At 41.2% G+C, this 24,398-nt stretch overlaps 1 protein-coding gene across 2 annotated transcripts in view; it reads left to right on the plus strand.

Annotated features, from left to right (window-relative positions):
* The first annotated feature begins 261 nt into the window (after nucleotides 1-261).
* The window catches only part of PCDH11X (protocadherin 11 X-linked), a 722,012-nt gene continuing 697,875 nt past the window's right edge, over nucleotides 262-24,398 (plus strand). For both annotated transcript variants that reach the window (XM_004596311.4, XM_004596313.4), the window contains exon 1: nucleotides 262-543. The gene's annotated coding sequence lies outside the window, so the exon portion shown is untranslated. The remainder of the gene's footprint in view (nucleotides 544-24,398) is intronic.

The raw sequence follows: 24,398 nt of genomic DNA on the forward strand, positions 1-24,398 counted from the left end.
CCGGAGCAGTGGGGGATGTGGGGCGCAAAGAGTGGGGATCAGAGGGGGGTACCCAGCAGTTGGTGCTGCGCCATCCCCTCCCCACAGGCAGCCCGGGCACTGGTTCACTTCTCTCCCCCACCCCTCCTTCTACTCGCTCACCCCCCTTCCTTCCCCCTTCACCCCCTCCCCTCTCTAGTCCCTCCCCCTCGCCATTCAAAAGGGCTGGCTCGGCACTGGCTCCTTGCAGTCGGCGAACTGTCAGGGCGGGAGGAGCTGTGAGCCAGAGCTACACGCAGCGACCCGCGCGGCAAAGCGGAAGGCAAGGCGAACAGAGTGGCAGTGGCAGCGGCGAGCCAGGCGACAAGGCACAGGCAGCCCAGGCAGCCCGGGCGGCCCCAACAGCCTCACCAAACCAGCCTGCACCACTCCAGCTGCTCCGCGGACTGCGAGCTGTGGCGGTAGAACCCGCTACAGTAATCGCAGTCTCCGTGGAGCGGGCGGAAGCCTTTTTTCTCTTTTACGTTTCCCTCTTCATTCTACTCTAGAGGCTTCGGTAACTGAGTAAGTATCCCGTGCGGGTGCCGGAAAGACTGCGGGGGGAAGGCATGAGTAGCGCACTTGGTGCGTGGAAGCTGCCTAATGCCTGTGCCTGGGGTCTGGGATTAGGACCACTGAGTGCCTTTAGACGTGCTTCTAGTGTCCTCCCTTCCCCCTTCCCTTCCCGGGAGAGGAGACCGGGAGCAAAGCCCGGGGCGAGCGGGGGTGGGTGACCGAGGGTGTGAGCACAGAGAATTTCTTTCTGGCACTGCCACCGTTCAGCTTGGGGACTTTGCGAAAACTCTCACTTTTGTCAGAAAAGTGTCCGCGCATGAATTTCCCTGACATTAGCTTTAAAAAAAGAGAGAGAAAAGAAAACGTCTTTCACTTGAACGCACGCTGCCAGCTTCGGGGAGGCTGAGCGCAACTCTCCATGGGGCTGAGGCTGAGGTAAATGTCACGCCTCCGGCTCGCAGGTTCCCCTGCCCGAGCAGTCAGGGTCGGAGCGCCGGGGCGAAGCTCCTGAGTCCCGAAGCAGCGTCGGACGGGGCGCGGCAGGGCCTCGGAGTGCCCTGGCGGGGGAGGAGTGGTCGGCTTTGAACCCCTTTGGAGCGCGGCTCGCACCCTTGGGACTCCGACTTCTGGCGCAGAGCGGGAGAGCGCTGCCCGCTGCAGGGCGCGCACCATCCCCCTGGGTCGTTTTGCTTGGCGCTCGCCTCCCGCCCTTCCTTCCCGCCCTACTTAGGAGGGCTGTGCTGAACCAGCACCTGCTGGATGTGGAGACGGTAGGTTTGGGGAAATGTCTCTAAAAATAAATAAATAAATAAATAAATAAATAAATAAATAAATAAAATTCCTAAGAAGGGCAACTTCTTTTAACTGCTCAGCCTAGGGGGGAAAAAAAAACACTTTTTCTAAAGAGTGTAGCCGAGCACTGAAAGGTTCCTCTTGCTCTAAATAAATGACTAGTAAATCCCTAAGCCAAAGCCTGCCCACTTATCCCATAAATAAATGGCGTTTTCGAAGAGACCCGAAAAAACAGTTCATCTCGCCACAAAGGATTTTTTTTCTTTTTTAGAAGCACGTAGCCATAAAACGGCTGCTTTTCCAGAAAAGAGGCTTTCTTCATGACAGCGCCTTCGGAAAAGGTGACTTTTTTGTAAAGCACTGGCCCCAAACGGGTGCGTTTCTTGCGAGACTTGGCAAGGCGCAGCGACAGTCAGCCCCGGGCTGGAGACCAGACTCGCAGAGCAAGCTGAGCTGCGAATCGCCTCCCCCTCTCTCCGCCAGGGTGCTGCTCGCTAGCGCAGAGTGCTGCCGAAGCCACTTCCCAGCCTTTCCCTAGAAAAGACTTTCAAAGCTTCACACGAGATTTCCTTTGCTTGCCTAAAGATTCGTCCTAGCCCCGCTGCTTTTGGCTGCCCTTGCAGCTTGGGGTGCAGGGCGCTGGGGTGCGCGTGTGGAGTGCGTGTGTGCGCGCGCGCGCCTGCGGGCGGGCCCCTTGCCTTTCGGAAAGGGGTGCCCTTCCAAAATGTTGGCTCCGGGGCTGCAAAGGGAAACTTACGCCACTGCGGCACACATCCACAAAAGCAAAGATGGGAAAGAAGGGAGGGGAGCTGGACAAGAGAAGAATGAGAATTAAATGATAACCGCCACCGACCCCAGAACAATCGCGTCCTTCCTTCTGTGGAAACATCCGGAGATGGGAATCTAGACCTAGTCTTGTCGCTGTTGCCTTACATAGGAAAAGTGTAGGGGAGAACATGGCTTGAAAGCCGGGGTGGGGGGTGTGTGTGGGGGGAGCGACACAGAAGATGGGCAAGAGGCGGTGGTGTTTGGCGTGGCCGCGGGCGGGTTTGCCAGCGCTGCAGCCACGAAACAACCTGAGGAACGCGCGGAGCACAATTCCCAAGGCTGGGCGCAACACCAAGAGGGTAGCCGCGCTTTCTGACTGAGAGCGACCCATCTCCTAGCCTGTAAAAGTGACAAGAACCTGACTTAAACAGGCGGGAGGGGGGAGGGTGTGGGCACCTTAGCAACTTGGTTAAAAAAAAAAACTAAATGGAATCCCACTCTCAATCTTGTTTGAAGCCAACACGCGCAGTCACGGCGGGAAAGCTCAGCCTTGGGGCTGTCCTGGCCCGTGTGCGCGCGTGTGTGTGAGCGCGCGCGGGTTGGAGGATGTTGGAAAGCAAGTAATAGTGTGTGTTTCCCCCTTTCTTGCCTTTGTCTGGTTCGTCAAAGGCAGCACCGGACGCGGTGCGGGTGGTGGTGACGAAAGATGAGAGAGAGAGAAAGAGAGAGATGGACGCGCAAAGGTTTAAAGATACCTTTCTCCCTCTGCTAAATTAAGAACTGCCGCACGCAGTTCCCGCGAGCTGAGTCCTCGGCGCCCCTCGCCAGCGCGCGGCGCTTGCCAGGCGGGGAGGAGCGCCTCCGCTAGCGAGGCCCGAGAACCGGTCTCCTTGGCACGGGCAGCCCCTCCTTGTGGCAATGATGTCAGCTGCAGAGAGGTTCGGCGAGCTGAGGGGAGACCGAACGGGGGGTCTGGGCTGGGAGCGGGAACGGCCCCACTCGGCGCGCTCCCTGCGCGCAGCCGCCCTCGCTTCCCCCGGGCCCCTTCCCGCGCTCCCACCCGCCCGCGGCCCCTCCTTCCGGGTCCCCTGATCCCCAGTGGTCCTAGGGAAAAAAAAAAAAACCTGGAGGCGTTGGGGTGGGGAGCTAAGTGTCAGTTGCAGGGCCGGCCTGGCTCGACGTGGTGTTGAACCCCGGGGTCAAATCCAGATTTGAGGTCTTCCCTTGCGCTCCTACCTTCCCCGCCCCGCTCCCTGCTGTCCGCATCTTCGCTAGTCACAGTGAATTTACTTACCGCATTTTCGAGGGCAAGTTTTCAGATGCGGTGGTAACAGTTACCAGTGCTAATTTTCCGCCGTTTTCTCCTCCGCCCCCCATGCCCTGCCCCCCACTGCCACTCTCGCGCCAAGTAGTACGGAAGAAGGACGTGAGGACCTGCAAACATTCCTGCCGCGGTCTCCTTAGCCTGGAGGAGAGCTAACCTCCCTTTCTGTGGGTTGGGGGGAGGGCAAGGTAGTCCTCCCTGAGGCCTGAGGCAGTGGGGGAGGGGAGCAGGGCAGCCTCAGGTCAAAGCGCAGGATGGGGAGTCCCATTAAACTGTTATAAGGGACTGGAAATTGGAAGTTGCCTAGAGCCTAGCTCCAGCCGCGGCTGCTGTAGGGGAGAGGCCACCACGCTCTTTATTGATAAGGCTGCACAGTGGCTTCTAAAAGGCCAGCGCGCCAAATTGCAAAGATTCCGAAATAGGTGCTTGCAAGACACAAGGCCGCTAGTGGCTTCCCTTCTGAGCTTTGCTCTTCCTGTTTTAAGGAGCAGCCACCTGCTTTCCCGAATTTGAAGCTAATCCGTTTCCCCTGATTGGGATCAATTCTTTCGTTAGCTCTGCAACGTGCAGTTGGCCAAGGTTGCCCAGGGCAAGAGGGAGGGGATAGATAGGACGTGTGGAGGCCTCTGGAGCCTGGTGGAGCCGAGTTTCCTTCCAAAGGAAATGCCATTCAAGGGGAGAGCTCAACAAACTGCTTACCTTCTGTGTTGTAGTTTAGAGATAGGTGGGAGATGTGGGGGGAAGGGAGCAAAAAGCAAAGAATTGATGTGATAAATGTACCCTCCCCGCTTCTTTTTCTCTCTGCCTTTGATGGAAAGCTTCCCACACATGATACATCGCTGGCAGCAAACTCAAAGTTACTGTGCATTTGAAATAGCGGAATGAGGAGGCAACTCAGACCAAGCAGCAAAACACATTCCTTTTTAGAGCTCAATCTTTCAGTCAAGGTTGAAAGGAACGTCCCTCTTTTTATCACCTGAATGCTATTCTGAGGGGCACCCAGGCAGTACTGGGTTTTAGCTGCTGGAAGCCCTGGCAGCAGGGATTGCAGATTTCACATGGCTCCTTCTCTTGGTATTCAAAAGTTTATGTTTTTGCAAGATAGAAATTCCTGATAGAGAGCTTACAGACTGCTGGTGGCAGGAAGAAATCTGGTAAGGGATTTCGGTAGCAGGAAAATACTCCCTTTCCCAGTGCAAGCAGTACACAGCAGCCTTCTGCCAGGATTTATAAGATTCTTGGAGGAGCAGCAAGGGGAGGCACACCGGCCAGGAGACTATAGAAACCACTGCCGTTGAGCCATATTGAGGGAATATGTATGGCTTCACATTTTCTATTAGTGGGAAAGGAAATTATTAAGAGAATGAATATTTGAAAGCTAATTCTCTGCAGTAATCTTGCTTCATGTATTTTATAGGTGGTGCTATGTTTTATTTATTTATTCACCAAAGACTCCACAAACATTAATTAGTCCTCCTACTGCGCCAGACAATGTGCTTGGTTTCAGGAATACCAAACAGAGTATGAAACGGGTGACAGGAGACTCCTATAACTAGGGTACAATGGTGATAAATGCTCTAATTGAGCATAATGGAAGAAGGAATTAATTTGGGCTAAGAGATTGATGATGAACACATAAAGAACACATCTCTCTGTCTTGGAAAAAAAAAAAGGTGTTGTTAATTGCAATAGACCTGGAAAATCAGGCCTCATCTAGAGCAAGTAAAGAGGGCTGTGGAAAACTGGTTGTCTAGCCATGGAGTTAAGAGTGTGTGTGTGTGTGTGTGTGTGTGTGTGTTAGACACAGTCCAGTTTTGAAGAGTTTTCAAACAAGTATCAAAACAACGCAGTGTGAGAAAATGAGGCAGTAGGTGGCACACAAACTGAAATACTGTTGTATTGAATAAACTGGTGAGCTGGAATTGAGTATAGGCAGTTAACTGGAGGCTACACTGTGATATCTGGCTAAGAGGACAATTGAAGGAAGAGGGCCTGAAGAAAAGCAGTAGACTGAAGAAAGGAGTGCTACTTCCGGGAAGAAAATATCCACATTTCACTTAGGTCATTTTATACAGTCATTTTCCTCACCCAGTCTTCCCAATTCCACTTCTGCCCCCATTTGTCCTGGGAAGATCTCCCTTCTTTCAGGCACTTGTTAAATACATTCATCTCCACCTTAGCCCGTCCTCTCCCCCATTGCTTCTGCATTCTGTGTCATTCTTCCCATTCTGGTCCACTTTGGTTTATACTGTATGCTTAACATTCCTTGACCTTGACTTTTACCTCCGCTGTGCACTAGGAAGCAGCTTGCTTTCTCTTTGTCCTTGCTCCTGTCAGTCTTTCCCTAACCCTTCTTCCCTGAATTCATTTCCCTGCTCATTTTTCCATCCTTGTCCACCTTTTTCGTCCTCCTCTCCACCAGCCTCAAGATAATCTTCTCTCCTCCAGTGACCTCAGAGCTTTAGACAAACACACAAGAAAGCAGCATCTATTTACATTTTGCTTGCAGACTTGCTGAATTTTCTTCACTTAAGAAGATTTCTTGCTGTCGCTGTGTGTCTTATGCTGCTTTATTTCAAACAAGATTTTTAGTGGAATTCCTCTGATGTGTTGCATTTTTCATCATGCCTGCAAATGTCTGCTTTGCTTTGGTTACAATTAGAGATTCAAGTATTTTCTTTTGGGGGAGTATTTTCAACTTTTCTGAATGTTTCATCACACGTTTCTGACACTGATTCTCTACTGCCCGTCCTTTCTGGTGTGTCTTTTTCCTTTGTGTCATTCTTTTTGATATTTTCAAGAAAATAAAAGGAAAAGAATCTTTCTAAATTTTTATCCTTGTCCTTTATTTGCTTTGTAGGATTGTTATGTTTGCTCAAGTTTAAATATTTTGAGAGAGCATCTCTGTTAGCCTTTGTCAACATACATGGTTATAGTGTCTTTAGAGGCAATGGGACCTTGATTTTTCTTTTTCTTTTTCACTGCATTCTTAGAAAGTTGTGTGTTGGTGTGTGTGTGTGTGTAGACAAGGGACAATTCTGAAACCTTCCTTTTCTCCACATTCAGTGAAGTTGACTCACCGTTGTTGGGATTTGAGGAAGGGAAAAGAGAGCGTGTTGTAAAAAATGGATGATATGTCCTTTCATCAAAGGCATATGTAAATTTTACCTTTGGGAAAAATAAAATATATAAGTACATTTAATTGGATTGACTTTATATTATAACATTCCAAATTGCATATCATTGTCTGAGCAGAGTTCTATTATCTGAAGACTTCATTGCTTATTCAGTATCCAGAGTGAAGATACCTAGGGAAGATGCCTTGATATCCAAAATGGCTTGCAATGCTCAAATTCATCTAATCACATTTGAAAATGATGTTTTTTTTTGGTAGAAGTTGAGCATGAAGGCACCATCTCTAAAATATGGTCACATCAAAATGACCTATATGCCATGATCTTTCAAGGTTTATGCTGTGTACAGGTTTATCACATTAAAAAAAAAACAGCTATTTTAGGGTGAAAAGTGTCTTGGGATTCCAGTTACAACTGTGAAAAGACTATTCTGATTATCAAAAAGAAAAAAAAATGGAAAAAAAGAGTATTTTTCAATTATGGTATTGAATTAAATTGGCTTGCCAGAAATCATAAATACTTCTGTTACTTTTAGCACTCTTACAAAGTCCTCAACCGTTCAGGGATTTAAACTGTCCCTTTAATTGTGTCTAATGCCTTAAGTGCTGAATCAGTATAAGAAATTTTGAAACTGAGAAGGATGATGGCGCTGCTTGTCATTTCCAGCTTAAATTAGAAAGAATGATTTTTGTCCACATAATTTGTTTGTGTTATATTTGTACATCTGGGTAAACAAGAAAGGGAAAGAGAAAAAGTGCTGGGAGAGGTATTTTCTGTGTTCAATAAAACTTTTATTAATCTAATGTATCTTTTAGCATGATGCTAATAAAACTAATTTGCTGATGGATTTTAATTAAACAAGAAAATTCATTTCTTTTTAGAAGCCTTCAAGTGATTAGAATATAAATTGAGATTTGAACTGATTTTATAGCTCAGTTACTGTTTTCATAGTAAATGAAGGTAAAATGTTTTTGTCTCCCATCCCTTTGATTCATTTTGTTACCTAGCACTTTCAGTGTGAATGATAATCTACCTATTTATGTCATTAAGAAAAATTTGTATTATCGTGGTCTCATTTCAAAACAGTGACTAGAAGGCTTGGTGACCCCTGTTTACCAATGGGAACACTGAAGGTCAGACAGGTGAAATCCTATAAGGTTTTTCCAATTAGAGATACGCCTCAGTAGGATTGAGGGACGTTAGTCCCTAAGAAAGCATTTTTCCACCCCAGATCTTGCCTCTAATTTCTTTGCATATTTTTTATCAGTTGTGGATGTTAAGGGCAAAAAAAAATGGCTGTGCTAAAAAATTAATTTCTTAGAGGGGAATTTATTCAGACATTTGTTTTCCAATTTACTAGCTAGTGTAATATATTCTCCTCCGATTTAGTGTCTTTGTACACTAATCCCATAAAAAGAACGCAGTAAGATGGTGGGACAAGTGAAATACTTACACAGATTCACATACACTTATTCTATTTGTAGAAACAATTCAAGTTATAAGTCGTAATAATGACACTCCATTAAATTTGAGTTTACTTAATGTGGAAAATATTTAGTACAATATTCTGTTTTCATTTTTTAGGATGTATCTGTTTTTATATATGATTTATTTTAGGAAATGTTTATCAGGATTCTTTAGTAGTGCTTCTGTCATGTCATCTTTGAAACACCAGGTTTTTCATAATCAGTTGCCTATAGGTTTGTGTCATGTTAACCAAAAGCACCTTACGCTTGTAATATGTAAATCATTGCTAGTTGTTTTCAGGATTATAAACTCTCTTTTCCTGATGTTTTAGGTAAAGTAAGTGAGAATAGAGGGTGTAGTTAAATTATTTGAATATAAGATACTTTATGATTCCCGTTTGATTAGTATATGCGGGGTGACCTCAAACAATACCTCCCCAGATTATAGTTTTCTTGAAAGTAAAGTAAGGGAGTTGTAATATTCTGTGTTTTACAAAATGCGGTGAACAATAAGTCATTCATTTCTTGTCCCATAGTTTTGCAAATATTTCTAATTTGACTGCTTTCATTCATTAACCATCAGTAGCTCAGTATGGCTTATCCAATATTTAGCAATTTTTTAGATGTGGGAAATTGACTGGGTTGTGAAGCATGGCCTTAAAGAACTTTAGGAGTGCCTGCCTCGGAAGATTATGTTCTTGGTAAAATAACATGTAGTGATACTAAATTAAATTTGGCAATAGGTATCAAATATCACTATGTACAGATTACAGTCCCAGAAGTATGGTACAGGTTTCATTGATTGTGGAAGTGGAACGAAATCAGAAATATTCCAGCTTCTCTTTCTGCACCTTCTGGAACACCCATAACTCTTATGTTAGACCTTTTAATCATATCTTTTAATTTTTGGATATTATTTTTAGCTTGACCTAGCTCTGCTTCCAACTTTTTGTTTGTTTCTTCGTGATGGCAGGAAATATCTTCTAATTCTGAAATTCTTTCTTCTGCCTCATTCATTCTGTTTTTGAGACTCTCCACTGTAGTTTTAATTTGCTCTACTGTGTTCTTCATTTCTGATATATCAGCCTTAATTTGATGCATTACTGCTATTTCTTCTTTGAACTCTTGTTTGTACTTCTCATTGTTGACCAGGAGCTTTGCAATGAGTTTTCTGAGTTCTTTGTCCTCCATTTTCTCAATGTCTTCCTCAGTTAACTCTGAGAATGGGCGAAGCTTTTGCTCCTTTGTTGGAGAGACTTTAGTAACATTCATAGTGTTTTTTTCTTGTCTTTTTCCTTTTGAAATTGTCAATCTGGTTGACGACATCTCTCTGGTCTGTTACCTCAGGTGTATAAATTAACTTTAATACTCAATCAGTACCCTGGGTTTAGGAAACACAACTGTCCTAAATAATTGCTTTGCGTGGCACTGATTTTATAGGCAGGACTGAGCTTATTACCCCCTGCTAGCCAACACGTCTAAGTACCTCCTGAGGTCGTCCTGGGCAAACTTGGTGGCCAGAAAGATCAGGGGGCTGTGGCAGTCAGCTCCAGGGACTACACAGAACCCCCAGGCTGCAAGACTATTGCCGTGGGCTCAGCTCTGCGCAATCAACCAACAACACACCCACTCTGGATCTCCACTCAGGGTTCACACCTGCTATCCTGCCACCCGATATGGCTCCAGGTGGGGAACCGCAGCTGCTAGCTTTCAGCTCCATGTACCACACCGACCCCACAGGGAACAGAGCCAGTGCTCCCCTCCACTCCCAGACCAGATCCGCAGGGGCCCGTGTGCCGTTCCGTCAACTCCACCCTGCGCCTCTCCACACAAGGCGACCCCCCGAGTCCCCGACTCCCTCCACGTGCAGCTGTTCCCAATCACCAAGCTCAAACTGTCAGGTCCCGGACCACACTTGCCCTCCCAACCCCCCACACAGACCCAGGCTCCAACCTGGCAGTCACAACGTCCATGCGGAGGCCACCGGCGGATGTCCAGCCGGCACCGGAAATGAATCGCTGGAGTCTGGACCACCGGAGCCCACAGCCCCAAAGGCTGGCGAGTCTCCAGCCGGCCACAAGGTCAGTCACGAGAGCTCTTTGTGCCAGGAAAGCCAGGTGTTCGCCTGCTACCACCGCCCAGCGCAGGGACTCCGAGTCTTAAAATTCCATTCTTTATGTTATCAGTCTAAAATGTTTTGTTGTAGCAACCCACAAATAAGATGAGGGTGGCATGAGCTTCTGTCGCGGGCAGCAGAGCCGGCAACGTGGGCACGGCGAAGGTCCGGGGGTCGGGCGAAGGTCCGGGGGTCTGGTGAAGGTCCGGGGGTCAGGCGGAGGTCCAGGAGTCAGACGAAGGTCCGCGGGTCAGGGGAAGGTCCGCACTGGTTTTTCTCTGCTTCCATGCGACTGCTCGGCTCGGAGTCCTGTTCTAGAAGTAATATATTTACTCCACAGAATATCTGTTTCTTATTTTCTAGTATGTTTAGAATTCCAAAATGCCACCATCTATGGGTTTTTAATTGTAGCTGATAAAATGCAGTTGTAGTTTGTATCTTACCGGAAAGTTAAACATGCATGAGACTTACATTTTTTTTTTCTTGCTTTAGTAATCTAGATAATTCCCCACTCAGCTAGGAAGAGTACTGTTTTCCACACTTTGTTTCGAATCAACATAATTAAATGCACCTGCATTGTGCATATGGTGTTATACCAATTACAAAAGGTTTTCTTGACTTGGAGGTGGAGTGAATAGATGAAAGTGTCACATCATCAAATAATATAAATATTTTAATCTTAAACAGTCACTGGGACTGTGGATTTACTGAAATGGCTAAGATCACACATTGCTAGAAGAATTGCTTCATTTTTATAAATGTGTAGTTACCCTAAATACTTAAATGGACATTTCCCTAAAAGTTTAAATATAATTTGGGGGAAAATGCGGAGTAAATTTTCTAAAATTTGATCTGTTACGTGAGCCAATGCCTAAGTCAGGATGCGCTTGTGTTAAGGATATGGGACAGGCAATAGTAATCAAGGAAAATATGCCAAATCAAAGGATTCCTTTCTTTCAGGAACGACCTTAGACTGGTTTCTTTTACTTCCTGAGTAAGAGAAGGGGGAGAGAAAACCAAATGGCAAATAAAGAGACCTGAGAGAGTGTTAGGTGATAGGGCCTGGTTTTCAGCTTGGTGTGAAATTTGCAACCTTTTTGAAAATGCACAGAGTGGTTTCTCTCTCACACCTGTAAAATAATACATTTCGAATACCTTCAGTGCTATTTGTTGGTTGTTTGCTAGTTCACTGGATTCAAAAAATCCTCCCAAATATGAGATTGGCTTTTCCTGTTTGTTTTTGTTTCAGAGAAGCTTAAGAACAAGTCACACACACACACACACACACACACACACCCCAAAATCTTTACGTGGTCTCTGGTTTTGAGGTCTTCATGTGGGATTTTCCTTGTCTTTCTTTAGATCAGGAAAGAGCTTGCTCAGTGAAACACTGACCTTTTAGCCCTGAGTCAGGCTTCACAGTTCTTATTGCTCTACTTGTTTACAACTTAGTCTGGGAACTCTGTTTCAATATCCTGAAATAAACTAGTTACAGTATGCTGGCCTCTCCTAGCATGAATGTATGCAAAGCCAGATTATGTAGCAGAGGGAATTTGAATATATTGAGTGTCACACAGGCTCGGAATGCTCCAAAGCTGCATACTAGAGTAAACAAGCAGAGGTATGCAAGATGAGTGCTCACAAAATGTACATCTGGGTCATCACAACAAAAGTAAAGCACTTTACCAAGAAATAGAGCCAATACGCATTTTTTAATCAATCACCATCGCTATTAATGACTTGTTATTTTAAACTCCAGTTTCTAAGAAGCTGTATTCTATTCCTGTGCTTCTCAAACTTTAATGTGCAGATAAACCTTCTGGAAAACTTGTTAAAACCAAGATTCTAATTCAGTAGATTGTAGGTGAGGCCAGCAATTTTGCATTTCTGAGAAGTTCCTTGGGCGCGGAGCTGTTGCTGTCTGTTACATTACACTTAGAAGAAGGAGGCAGATTTATACTTCGCCAAATAAACATGACAAAGGGGAAATGGACCATCGGTAACAGATTTTTTTTAACAGACTTATTTGTTTTTATAGAAAGGCAGATATACACAGAGAAGGAGAGACAAAGAGAAAGATCTTCAGTCCATTGATTCACTCCCCAGGTGGCTGCAATGGCTAGAGCTGAGCTGAAGTAGCCAGGAGCCAGGAGAGTCTTCCGGGTCTCCCATGCCGGTGCAGGGTTCCAAGGCTTAGGGCTGTCCTCGACTGCTTTCCCAGGCCACAGGCAGGAAGCTGGATGGGGAGTGGAACAGCAGCCGGGACAGGAACCAGCATCCATTTGGGATCTTGGTGGATATGAAAAAAGACTTTAGCCACCAGGCTTTTGCGCCCAGCCCAACAGATTTGTTTTAAGTGATTCAATTTCAGTATCTTGCAAAGGATTAAATTTTTAAAATAAAATAGTAATCCAACTATTTGCCTTTGGATATTAAAATTGATTATGAAAGGAGGTGTGACTAATCACAGTTGCAGTTCAGAATATGAGTTGCCTGTTAGTTTTATAGTAAAATCTGTTGAACTGGCTTTGTATACATTTATACCATTGTGAAAATTCATACCACTGGCCATACAGTCTCAATAATTTCATATGCTATATTTATACATGTATATAATATATATGCATTTACATTTCCAACCAGATCCAAATGCTGTGAGTAGTTTCAGCATAAAATGGAATTTTTGACCATATTATATTCGATCATAAAATACTGAAAATGAACATATCAGATGATCATTCAGTTTTCAGAATAAAATTGTCAATTAAGTTTTCATTTGTGTCATTTGAAGACCTTTTTATTAGTGTCTGAAATTTGCGAGGTAAACAACAGAAAAACTGATCAAACTTGTGTTGTTTGTGTTTCCTTCACATAGCCACCAAAATGGGAATAAGTAAATCAGACACCATGCTAACTAATTGTAGTGCACCTAACCTTTTATATTAGAATACAGCAGATAGTGCCCTGAATGAAGTGACCCTTTCATTTACAAGCAATCTGGGAAAACTTCCATAGTTCAATTTCTTTCTGTACAATTCATCTTGGCCTAGAACCGGTGTCTAATTAAAACAACATTGGAACCAGCTTTTGAAATAAGTTAAGTGTAAATATTGAAACTGTTAGGAGGTACACTGTTGCTCTGGCAAGGTTAGGGAAACAAATGAGAAAGTTGTCTCTTCAGATCTGGGATTCATGTTTTAATTGTGGCATTGGGATTCAAGGGCCACCAATCTTCCCAATGAAACTGTGTTAGTCTTTTCTAAGCTCTGTGCCTTTAATAGCAACAGCACATTTTGGTGGCAACTTGAGAATCCCAGTGAGCTAAGGGGCCAATTGGATTAAAATGTTTTTTTTCTAAGTGCTAAATGAACTTGGGTGTCTGCCAAAATTGCTTTGAATTTCATTACTCTTAACATTATTTAATAATATTAAGCATAGACTGTTTCCATGTGCCTGAGGAGGCATGTATAACAGCCAAAATACCACATATTCTTTTTGGTTTTGAGGGATAAATTCTAAAACATACACAAAGAAATGAAACAAATCAACCCAAAGAAGCAAAAATACAAAAAAAAAAAAAAAAAAGAATGAAAAAGAAAGAGAAAAACCTTCTGACTCTGTTACCCAAAGACTTTGGAAAGAAACCCACTCTATCCAAAGAAATATCAGTTCTGTGAACATGTGCTATTCATGCTGTGAGACAATGAGAAGCAATTGAATTAATTTACAATCATGTTAAAATATTAAAAAAATTATAAAGTGGAATACAGTGTTTAAAAAAACTCCCTTAGAACCATAACTGTGAAATGTGAGAACATTTCTTGTACTGTTCTAGCAATTATTAGAACTGCTACAAATATTTTCTAAATGGTGTCACAATCTGGAGTAATTCAATACCGCTACATAACTTTTAAGACAGAGTGGATATGAATATACTTTAATGGAGATACTTTTTTCTATTTTTATTATGTATTTATTTGAGTGATAACCCCCCCAGAGAGTCACAGATATATACACAGAGTATCATATACTGGTTTACCCCTAAATTCCCACAATCACTGTGCCAAAATCAGGAACTGGGAAGAAAATCCAGTTTTCTCATATGTGTTCCAGTCTGTATTAACAAGAGGCTGGAGTCAGAAGCTGAAACTGGGAACTTAATCCAGTACTCTGGTGTGGGACAACATCTTAAAATTCTAATTTTATTTTTTGAAAGTGAGGGAAGTAGAGAAAGAATTTCCCTTCTGCTATTTCATTATCCAAATGCCTTAATCGATGGGATTGACCAGGCCAAAAGCTAGGAGCCATGAACTGAATCCAGCTCCTTCCTGTGGGTGACAGTGACCTAGACATTTCCATCATCACCTGCTGCCTCCAGGGGTACATGCTTTCGGGAAGCTGGCATCTGCAGCATGGCGGGCACCAGAACCCTGGTATGCCAGGATGGGATGAGGACATCCCAGCTGGTATCAGATGCCCGCCCCTTAACCATCGTCTTACCAACTAAGCAAAATGCCCGAGATTTTTTTAATTAGAGAAAAACCTTTTGCTACTGGACAGAATTACAATGTTGAATGTAAATCAGATGTTGCTATAAGTTTTAAAAAAAAATGACAGGATTCAACGAAATTCAAAGATAATACCATCTAATGTATAATGAATGTAATTATAATTATTACAGCTATTTGTAAAGCAGAAACACAGGCACACAGAGGGCGAGAGACACAGACTGAGCAAATTAGAGAGAGATCTTTTATCCACAGGTTTATTTCCCAAATGCCCATACCAGTCAGGGAACTGCCAGGAGCTAGGAACCCCATCTAGGTCTCTCACGAGGGTGGCAGGGACCCGGACACTTGAGCATTCATCTGTCCTCCCTGGATGTATCAACCAATACTGGATTGCAAGTGAAGCAGTCTGGAGTCAAGATGGAACTCTCACGGAATGCAGGCATCCCAAATAGCAGATACATTCACTGTGTCACAGCACCCACCCTAAACACTACCACTTTTAACTGTGTGAAGGATTACATGATTATCTGGAAATAATTTTTGCTGCATGTACTCCAGATTTTAGTACATCTGAATCTCACAGTTCTGTGAGACAGGCATTGCAAATATACGTTTAGCGGTTTAGTGTCAGAGGCAGCACCACATCCTTGTTCTTAGTACACATGTTAGCTATGGTATGGAAAGCATAACAGCATGTAATTATTGGGTCCAAAGGGATTTGAAGATACATGTTAAAGAGAAAAATAACAATGTACCACATTTAATCTTTTAAACTTTTACATTTGTGTTAGAAATTTTGAGTTAGCATGCATTGAGTCTTGTGAGGCACAATTAGAATAGCGCCAGCCTTAGCAGTTTGAGCGTGTGATAACATAAATATACAATGATACAGCAGTTATGGTGGACCAAAAAATAAGGATATAATCAAATTGAACAAGATAGGAGTGCCAGGATGACAAGAACAATAGACTTGATTCTAATTTAAAATAGTCTGAAAAACCAGAGGCAAACTTCTAAGAATTTTCTTCTCTGTGAAGACAAAAGTATTTGAGAAGATAGGTTGAGAGGGAGCTTGTTTCAGAGAGAGAGAGAGAGAGAGAGAGAGAAAAAAAAAGAAAATCCATTGCAGGTATAGGTTGGCTTTTCAATATAAATTGCTAAATAATAAATTAAAGTGTATTGCTGTGGGTTCATCCAGATAATGCTTGTAACCCAAAACTTCACTAGATTTCATGATTCTCATCGTACTTGAATTATATTAGAGCATTTCTGTAAAACAGATTTTTATATTGGTAGTTAATCACATGGAGTGAATAGTTTGCCTATTGGGAAATCACACTTTGTTTTCCCTTGGAAGAACTAGATTATTAGAAGGCATTACAAAAATATCTTTTGTTGTTGGAGAAGCAAACCCTGTTTAGCTTCTTTAATGAATCTCATGAGATAATTAGTCGACTTAAAAATATAAATGATGACATATATTCTACCAAAGTGCTACTGAATATAAAAGACAAACACTATGCTTATTGTAAGACTTCCTTAAACTGCAGCTCTAGGAGAACTTGATATTTGAGAGTTTTATAAGCCTTTTTTAAAAAAAATTATTTATGTTACAGAGAGAGAGAGAGAAGGAGAATCCTTCAGTCCTGGGGCTCACTTTACAAGTGTCTGCACACAAGTCCCAGGGCTGAGCCAGGTCTTATCCAGGAGCTGGAGCATCATCAGGATCTTAGCCGTGGGTGACTGGGCCCAAACACCTGCGTCACTCTCCGCTGCGTCCCCAGCAGCATTAGTATTGAGCTTGATGTGAAGTGAAGTAGCTGGGACGCCAACCAGCATCCATACGTGATGACCGAATTGAAGGGGTTGGTTGGCTTCAGCTTGCTAATCTTTTTTTTTTTTTTTAAAGAGTTCAAATAACCCTACAAATTAGAAGATATGGAGACTTTTAGCTTCTTCCTCTTTTCCTCTTTAAATTTCCATTTCTTTCTTTTTCTTTTTTTTTTTTTTTTTTCAAATGGAGAATTAGGTTAGTCTGGAGTGGCTAAGGTCACCAAGTTAGCCAGGATTAACATCAGATTCCGTGAGCTTTACACCGTATCATGTACCCTGGGCTACTGGTTATAGATAACTTATCTTGGGAGTGATTTGGAATTTTTGAGAAAGGAGGCAAGAGAAGTATACATGGAATCCAGGTTAGGACTAACAGTTTTCTGCAGAAAAAGATGCAAATTGTGATGAGACACACAGACTTGATTAAATTACCCTTATGTTGAAATAACCCAGAAATAGCAATATTTTGGTGAGAAAAATTACTTGTTTGCTGATAGACCTTTCTGTTCTTATTGTTAGTGATTCCAAAAGGAAAAACAAAGGCACCATTTTAGTAAAATGCATGTTCTTAGCCATTCTGTATTATTCTGAAATCTCTGGTTTGATTCTTTATTCAGGTGAGAAGATTCGAGTCTCTCTCTCTCTCCCTCTCTCTCACCTTTGTGCATAACTTGTGCTTTTTCTAAAGTAATGTAAATATTTTTCAGTGGGAAGTACGATAAGATATATCTACTTAAGGTATATTGCTTTCTAGAATGGTCTATTGCTTTTCTTAAACATTTCAAATGCTCTTTATTTATTGGAAAGGCAGTAAGGCAGAAAAAGAGAGAAAGTGATTGAGACAGAGAGAAAATCCGTCTGCTGAGTAACTCCTCAAATGCACCCAAACACTGGAGTTGGGCCAGACCAAGTCAGGAACCAGGAATTCCATGCAGATCTCCCACATGTGTGGCACAGACCCAGGTACTTGAACCATCACCTGCTACCTTTCTGAAAAGTACCACGGAGCTGCAACTAGGACTCAAACTCAGGCACTACAAAAAGGGATGCAGGTAGCTCAAGGAGCTTTCTAAAGCTTTGCCAAAAGTCAATGTGCATTCTATTTATTTTAACATGAATTGCCCAAGGTCACAAATGTTACAAACTGACTGGAATAGAATTTAAGCATTCGTTGTTAGTGTTGTCATTCATTATCTCATACTGTCACATATTTTTGTCACTTTTTTAATAGTAAAAGATCTTATATAATTGATTCTGTTAAAGATTTAGTGATTTTTATAGAAAAGACAGAATACAGAGAAACAGACAGAAAGATCTTCCATCTGCTTGTTCACTCCTCAAGTGGTTACAATGGCCAGAGTTTAGCTAATCTGAAGCCAGGAGCCAGGAACTTCTTTTGGGTCTCACACAAGGGTGTAGGGTCCCAAAGCTTTGAGTCGTCCTCTGTTACTTTCCCAGGCCACAAGCAGGGACCTGGACGGGAAGTGAAGCTGCCAGGACACGAACTGGCACCCACGTAGGATCCTGATACATCCAAGGCATGGATTTAGCTACTGGCCTAAGCTTATATAATTTTAAACATGAATATCTTTTGATCAGATAGCCTGAAATGTTCCAAAGTTAATATTTTAGTAGTAAAACCAAACAATATATTAAAAGCAAAATGGTAACTATGAATATACCAAACACTTGAATTGCCAATTAACAATTTTGTGTAATCAATCTAAATTTTATAAGACAGTGTTACATTTTTATGACATTTATGACCATGCCTGTTCACTACATTTCTTATGTGAGTCTTTATGCTGCTATTTGAAATTTACTGAAATTTTATGCTATTATTCTGTTCTATGGCAACATAGACATGTCTTGAATCCAAGAAGCTTGTTAGAAGAAATACTATATGGATGTTTGTATAGTCATCTTAATTTTCATAGCATGTCTCTCTGACTTAGGAACCCCAAATACATTACTGTTAAGTTTTAGTAGGCTTTCTGAGTCTATTTACACGACGATTTGTGGAACTTATACATAGGTTATTTACAGAAAATTATGTTTCCTTTGTTTGTTTTAAAGGTGTTTGCTTTCCTGCTAAAAATGTCTAACACATTAGACTTTTAATAGATTAATGGAATAGAGTTGCAAACTTGCTCAACAAACAGACTTTCAAAGGTCATGCTGTTTTCAAAATATACATTAACACTTTGCTTAAATGTAGGAAGAGTCTAAAAGCCAACAAACTCTAAAATATTTTACCGTAGTTATATCTGAAGGAAAATTTATTTTAAACAGCTGAGATAATATGTTCTTTTCTGAGAATTAGGAGAATTCCATTTTGAAGATATTATTTTACGTGGCAGAGTTGTTGAACCACGATGGTTTTTCCTTTCTCTGAGACCAGAGTCATATATTCCTTCTCTGTAGAGGGAATTCTTAAATTCTTCTAAGAAATCAGTTTAACGTCTTTATTTTATTTTCCAGAGACAATTTCTAGATACAGTGGTTTTAAAAAATTAATAGCATGATTGTTTTTTATTTACTATGAGTTATGAAATTCTAGCTATCTCATAAAGAGAATCAGTGCATAAGTATTTCATTTTTAAAATATTTATTTATTTTTATTGGAAAGACAGATTGCAGAGAGAAGAAGAGACAGAGCAAAAAATCTTCCATCCACTGATTTGCTCCCCAAATGACTGTAATGGCTGGAGTTGGGCCTCACAAAACCAGGATCCTGGAGCTTCTTCTGGGCTTCCCACGCAGGTGCAGGGTCACAAATGGGCCAACCTCTCCTGCTTTCCCAGGCCACAAGCAGGGAGCTGGATGGGAAGTGGGTCTACCAGGACTAGAACCGGCGCCCACATGGGATCCCAACACTTGCAAGGTGAGGATTTAGACATTGAGCCATTGCACCAGTCCCAGAAGCATATACTTCTTTCATAAGACAACTAAAGATAAATAAAAGTTGGTAACTGCTACATGACCAAAAAATTCAGTAGCATTTTCTTAGCTGCTCTTTAAGTGGTTTCCTTGATAAGCTTATTTGCAAATCTAATAATTTCATAGCAATTAAAAGACCCATAATTAATTACCTATACGCAATTTGTGTTTAAAATGTTGATACCAAATTAATCAAAGCAATTAGTTCTTGTGTATTTGATAATCATTATTTAGATATATTGTAGTTGGTCTAAATTAGGCAAAAGCTTTCACTCTTCTTTCATTTTTAATATGTTGCATGTTTTCATCTGTGCCCCTGTGAGGTAGGAAGTATTCTAATTTCATACATTTGATAAATAGGGAAATTGGGACATTGATATCAGGAATCAAATACGTATCCTTTTTTTTTCTTATTTTGAAATCCAAGTATTTAAGCAGGAGAAGAAACATAGATTTACCCATGTATTTAAAATAGCATTAAGCAAATTAATATTGTTTTTGCACATGAAGACGTAAAAATTTCAGACATCTGATTCATTTATATCTATTTTCAGCTATGTTACCTGTAGTAGGACTGTAGAATACCATTCCTCTTACAAAAAATATTCACATCAGTTCACTTAATATTAAAGTTTGCTTCATTTTCCTATTAGACAGTTTAATTGTGGAAAAAAGTTTGATAAAAATCATCTGTTATTAATAGTTCAGTTATAGTTTGAAAAATGTGGACATACAAACTAAGGGTCTATTTTAAAACCTAGGCTTTTCCCTTTGATAATTCTGTTTGCTGTAGATAATATAACAAATTTAAGCAGCTTATAATTATAGGTACCTTGTGATCTTCTTCGTCAAAGGTGATTTACATTTTTTTATTTCATTTGTGTGAAAGATTTGTCAGGTTTGATATAGAGATGTAAGGCAGTTTTCATTTTTCTTGGATTTTTTTTGGACAATCTCAAGTTAAAATAAGAGCTTTGAATTCTAATCTCTGTTCAGAACTCTTACCATGTAGCATTGAGATAAATACTGGAGGGATAAATGACTGAAGAGGTAGCATTATCTTGAACCAGGAAGGAAGAATCTAGCTTATTTAAAATCTGTCTGCATAGTTGATCTAGTTGAATTCATCAGTCATTTTAATTGATTTTCTTGTAAGTTAGATGTTTTATTTTTATTTTTTGGCATTAGCTTTATTGCTCAAATAATTCTGTTTATATTGCTACTGAAGTCATGTAACACTAGCACTCCCTTCTTTCATCATTTCCTTAGGGTTTGGGAGTGAAGAATATTGCCTAAAGATCAATTAAAAGTTAAGCTATCAATGAACGGACGTATGACCTCACTGCTAGGATGTCTAAGTCTCACATCAGAGTGCTTGGGTTGGCTCCCTGGCTCTGGCTCCTGACTGCAGCTGCCTGCCAAGACAGCCCTAGAGAAGTGAGATGTTGGCTCAAGCAATTGTGTTCTTACCACCCCCATGTGACAGATCAGGCCTGGGTTTCAAGTTCCCAGCTTCTGTGTGCCCCACCCCGGAGTGTCTTGGGCATTTGGGGAATGAAATAGCTGGTGGGGGTGCTCTCCGTTAATCTTTCTACTACTCAAAAAAAAAGATAATGAAAATATCTTCTCTTGGATTGATTTTTTAAAATTAATAACCTTTTTACCTAGTAATGATACCAATGTAATACATATGTAAAACACAGATGAATACTAATGGGTCTATTTACTAAGGGTAAACAGGAAACTTAACATGATAGTGTTTTACCCAAGTAGACTGTCATTCTAATAGGGGAAGCCCATGGTTTTGTTTCTTATTATATTTTGAAACATTGAAAAGATAAAATGTCTAGAATCACTTTTCCAAAATGCAAGCATACATATGCATACATTTTTAAATTAATTTTTAAAAATTTGTTTTTCTTGGAAGGGCAGATTAACAGAGAGAAGTAGAGACAGAGAGAAAAGATTTTGTCTGCTGCTTGACTCCCCAAGTGTCCACGATGACCAGAGCTTAGTCAGTCTAAAGCCAGGTGCCTGGAGCTTCTTTCAAGTCTCCCACACGGGTGCAGGATCCCAAGGCTTTGGGCCATCATTGACTGCTTTCCCAGGCCACAAGCAGGGAGCTGGATGGGAAGTGGAACAGCTGCGACATGAACCAGCGTTCACATGGGATCCTGGTGATTGCAAGGCAAGGATTTATCCACTAAGCTACCACACCAGGCCCCACAAACATTTTTAAAATTCACAACACATAATGGTCTTCAAATTAGACCTAAACAGATATAAATTTACATTTAGTTATGTTTAAACAGTGTATTTTGAGTCCAACATGTTGGCATGTAAAGCCACATTGGTGCAGGTTCGTATCCCAGCTGCTCCCCTTTCTATCCAGCTTCCTGAGAAAAACAACACAAGATGGTCCAGAGACTCAGGTTCCTGCACCCTCATGGAGACCCAGATGAAACTCTTGGTTCACAACACAGTTGGGAATGAGCCAGCAGAAGGAATATGTCTCTGTCTGTCTCCTTTTATATCACTGGCTTTCAAATAAACAAATAAATCTTTAAAAAAAAACCCGTCAAAATATTTCTCCTCTTGGTATTCTATACCACGTTGTTTCTTATTCACAGGGGAAGAAATTTTTGTAGGATTTATGTTGTTTCATTTCTTTTAGAATATATTTACCTCAGATAGCAAGAACTCCGTTCTTATGTGGATTCATTTTACTCCATCCAATGTGAATTATTACTTCCTTTATCATACGTAATATACACAGTTTCTGAAATGATATAATAAATTATAGAATGCTCTTATTCAAAGCAGTTTTTAAAAGGATTTCAGCCCCAATTTACTGTAATTTTTTATCATATATAACAAATTAATACATAAACTACAATATTCAGAGGTTTTAATTACCTTGTTTTTAATTTCACATGTTATCTTTTTTTTTTTTCTTAAGAAGCAGAGAGACAGAGTGAGCTTCCTTCTGCTATTTCATTTCCCAAGTGTCTGGAATGGCCAGAGCTGGGTGAGGCTGATGCCAGGAGCTGAGAGGCAACCCAGATCTTCCAAGTGGATGGCAGGGCTCCAGCTAGCTGCGCCATCACTGCCATTCTTGCCAGGGTGTATTTTAGCAGGATGCTGGAATCAAGAGCAAAGCCGAGAATTAAACTCAGACACAGTGTGAGACTTGGCCCACCCCAAATAATAACTCAGTTGCTAGGTCAAATGTCTGTATTTTTTATACTATGTATTTAAAATTTAGAAAAAACAAAGTATTCCAGAAAGTTGCTGAGATGTTTCAACTATATCCAGAACTTGGTAAACAAAGAGGACCATTGTCTTATATAACCATGAAAGGTACTGTCTCCACAACTGAACTGTCTTGTTATCCTGCAGGCTATAATACATTGCAAGCACATGTTCTGTGAAGTAAATACCCTGTTTCTATTGAAGCATCATGCAAAACTCAGAAAGTGTGAAACGGCTCATAAGAGACCCCTTGCTATGGCAGCAAACACTTAGAATGTTTTACTACAGTGTGATAAATGATTTAAATGAGCCTGACACAGTGTTTAGAGTTTTGCAGCAGAAATTGAGTCCTGTGAGGCAGCGGAATAAGCTGCTGCTTGAGAAATCCACACGTTAGATCAGGCCGAGTGTTGGTTGAAATCACTGCTACCCCATTTTCCATTCAGCTTCCTTCTACAGATTAAAAACAAAGACCATTTTCCTAGAGAATATGCAAATAAAGGAAAACATAAAAATTTTATTACTTAGAGGCACTGAAAGGTAAGAGACTTTAAATGTTATACTTTTATATCCACAGATTTTTATCATAAATCCCAAACACTGTTGTATATTTATAATTTTTTTAAAATAGATATTATACATACCTTATTACAAAGCCAGTATTGATTGTACCTAAGTTGTATATTTTCTGAATATTTTCCAATGAATTTTTTTAAGGATTTATTTATTTTTATTGGAAATTCAGATATACAGAGAGGAGGAAAGACAGAGAGGAAGATCTGTCCCATGGTTCACTCCCCAAGAGCCCGCAACAGCCGATGCTGTGCCGATCCGAAGCCAGGAGCCAGGAGCCAAGAACTTCTTTCCGGGTCTCCCACGCAGGTGCAGGGTCCCAAGGCTTTGGGCTATCTTCAACTGCTTTCCCAGGCCACAAGCAGGGAGCTGGATGGGAAGTGGAGCTGCCGGAATTAGAACTGGCACCCCTATGGGATTCTGGGCCATTCAAGGCGAGGACCTTAACCATTAAGCTATCGTGCCAGGCCCTCAGTGAATTTTTAAAGTTATATATATTATTCATATATTAAATATTAATATTTGTGAATTGATAATCTTTCTCAGGTAAATGATAATATAATAATAATAATGGTAATAGACATATGATCTTAGATAAAGATTTGCAATTATTATATGTATTAATCAAGGAAAGACAAATGATATTTTTAGTTGTATAAACAATTTCAAAAATATTATGTCCCTTCATACTAGGAGCACTTTTGACCTCTAGTAATAAACCCCACAACATTCCAGATGAGGAAACTTAAAACATCAGAGAGAATTACCAAATTCATGTGGTATAAGAAATTGATCTGATATCTAACTTGGGTCTTTCATACTCTTCAAGTTTTCATCCTTTTCTATGATTTTTATCCTTCCATCGAATTTTCATCTTTCTCACAAAGCGAGATTTTAGATTAAATATTTTACTCCAGATCACTTTGTATTCTATTTCTGTTCTATACATGTATGTCTTTGCCAATAAGCAACTTGAAAATCACTCTTACTATCCTTTCTGTAAGAATTTGTTTTTGTTAAGTGAAACAGGAATTTAAAGTTAAGAATATGTGGCTGGGCTTATGAAGACCGCTGTTAGTTCCGTCCTCAAAATTTGACAACATTGCTTGCTGTTGCTTGTCCCGGAGATGTGCCATAAAGGATGGAAGCCCAGAA

This window comes from Ochotona princeps, chromosome X, assembly GCF_030435755.1.
Source record: "Ochotona princeps isolate mOchPri1 chromosome X, mOchPri1.hap1, whole genome shotgun sequence".
Lineage (NCBI taxonomy): Eukaryota > Metazoa > Chordata > Mammalia > Lagomorpha > Ochotonidae > Ochotona > Ochotona princeps.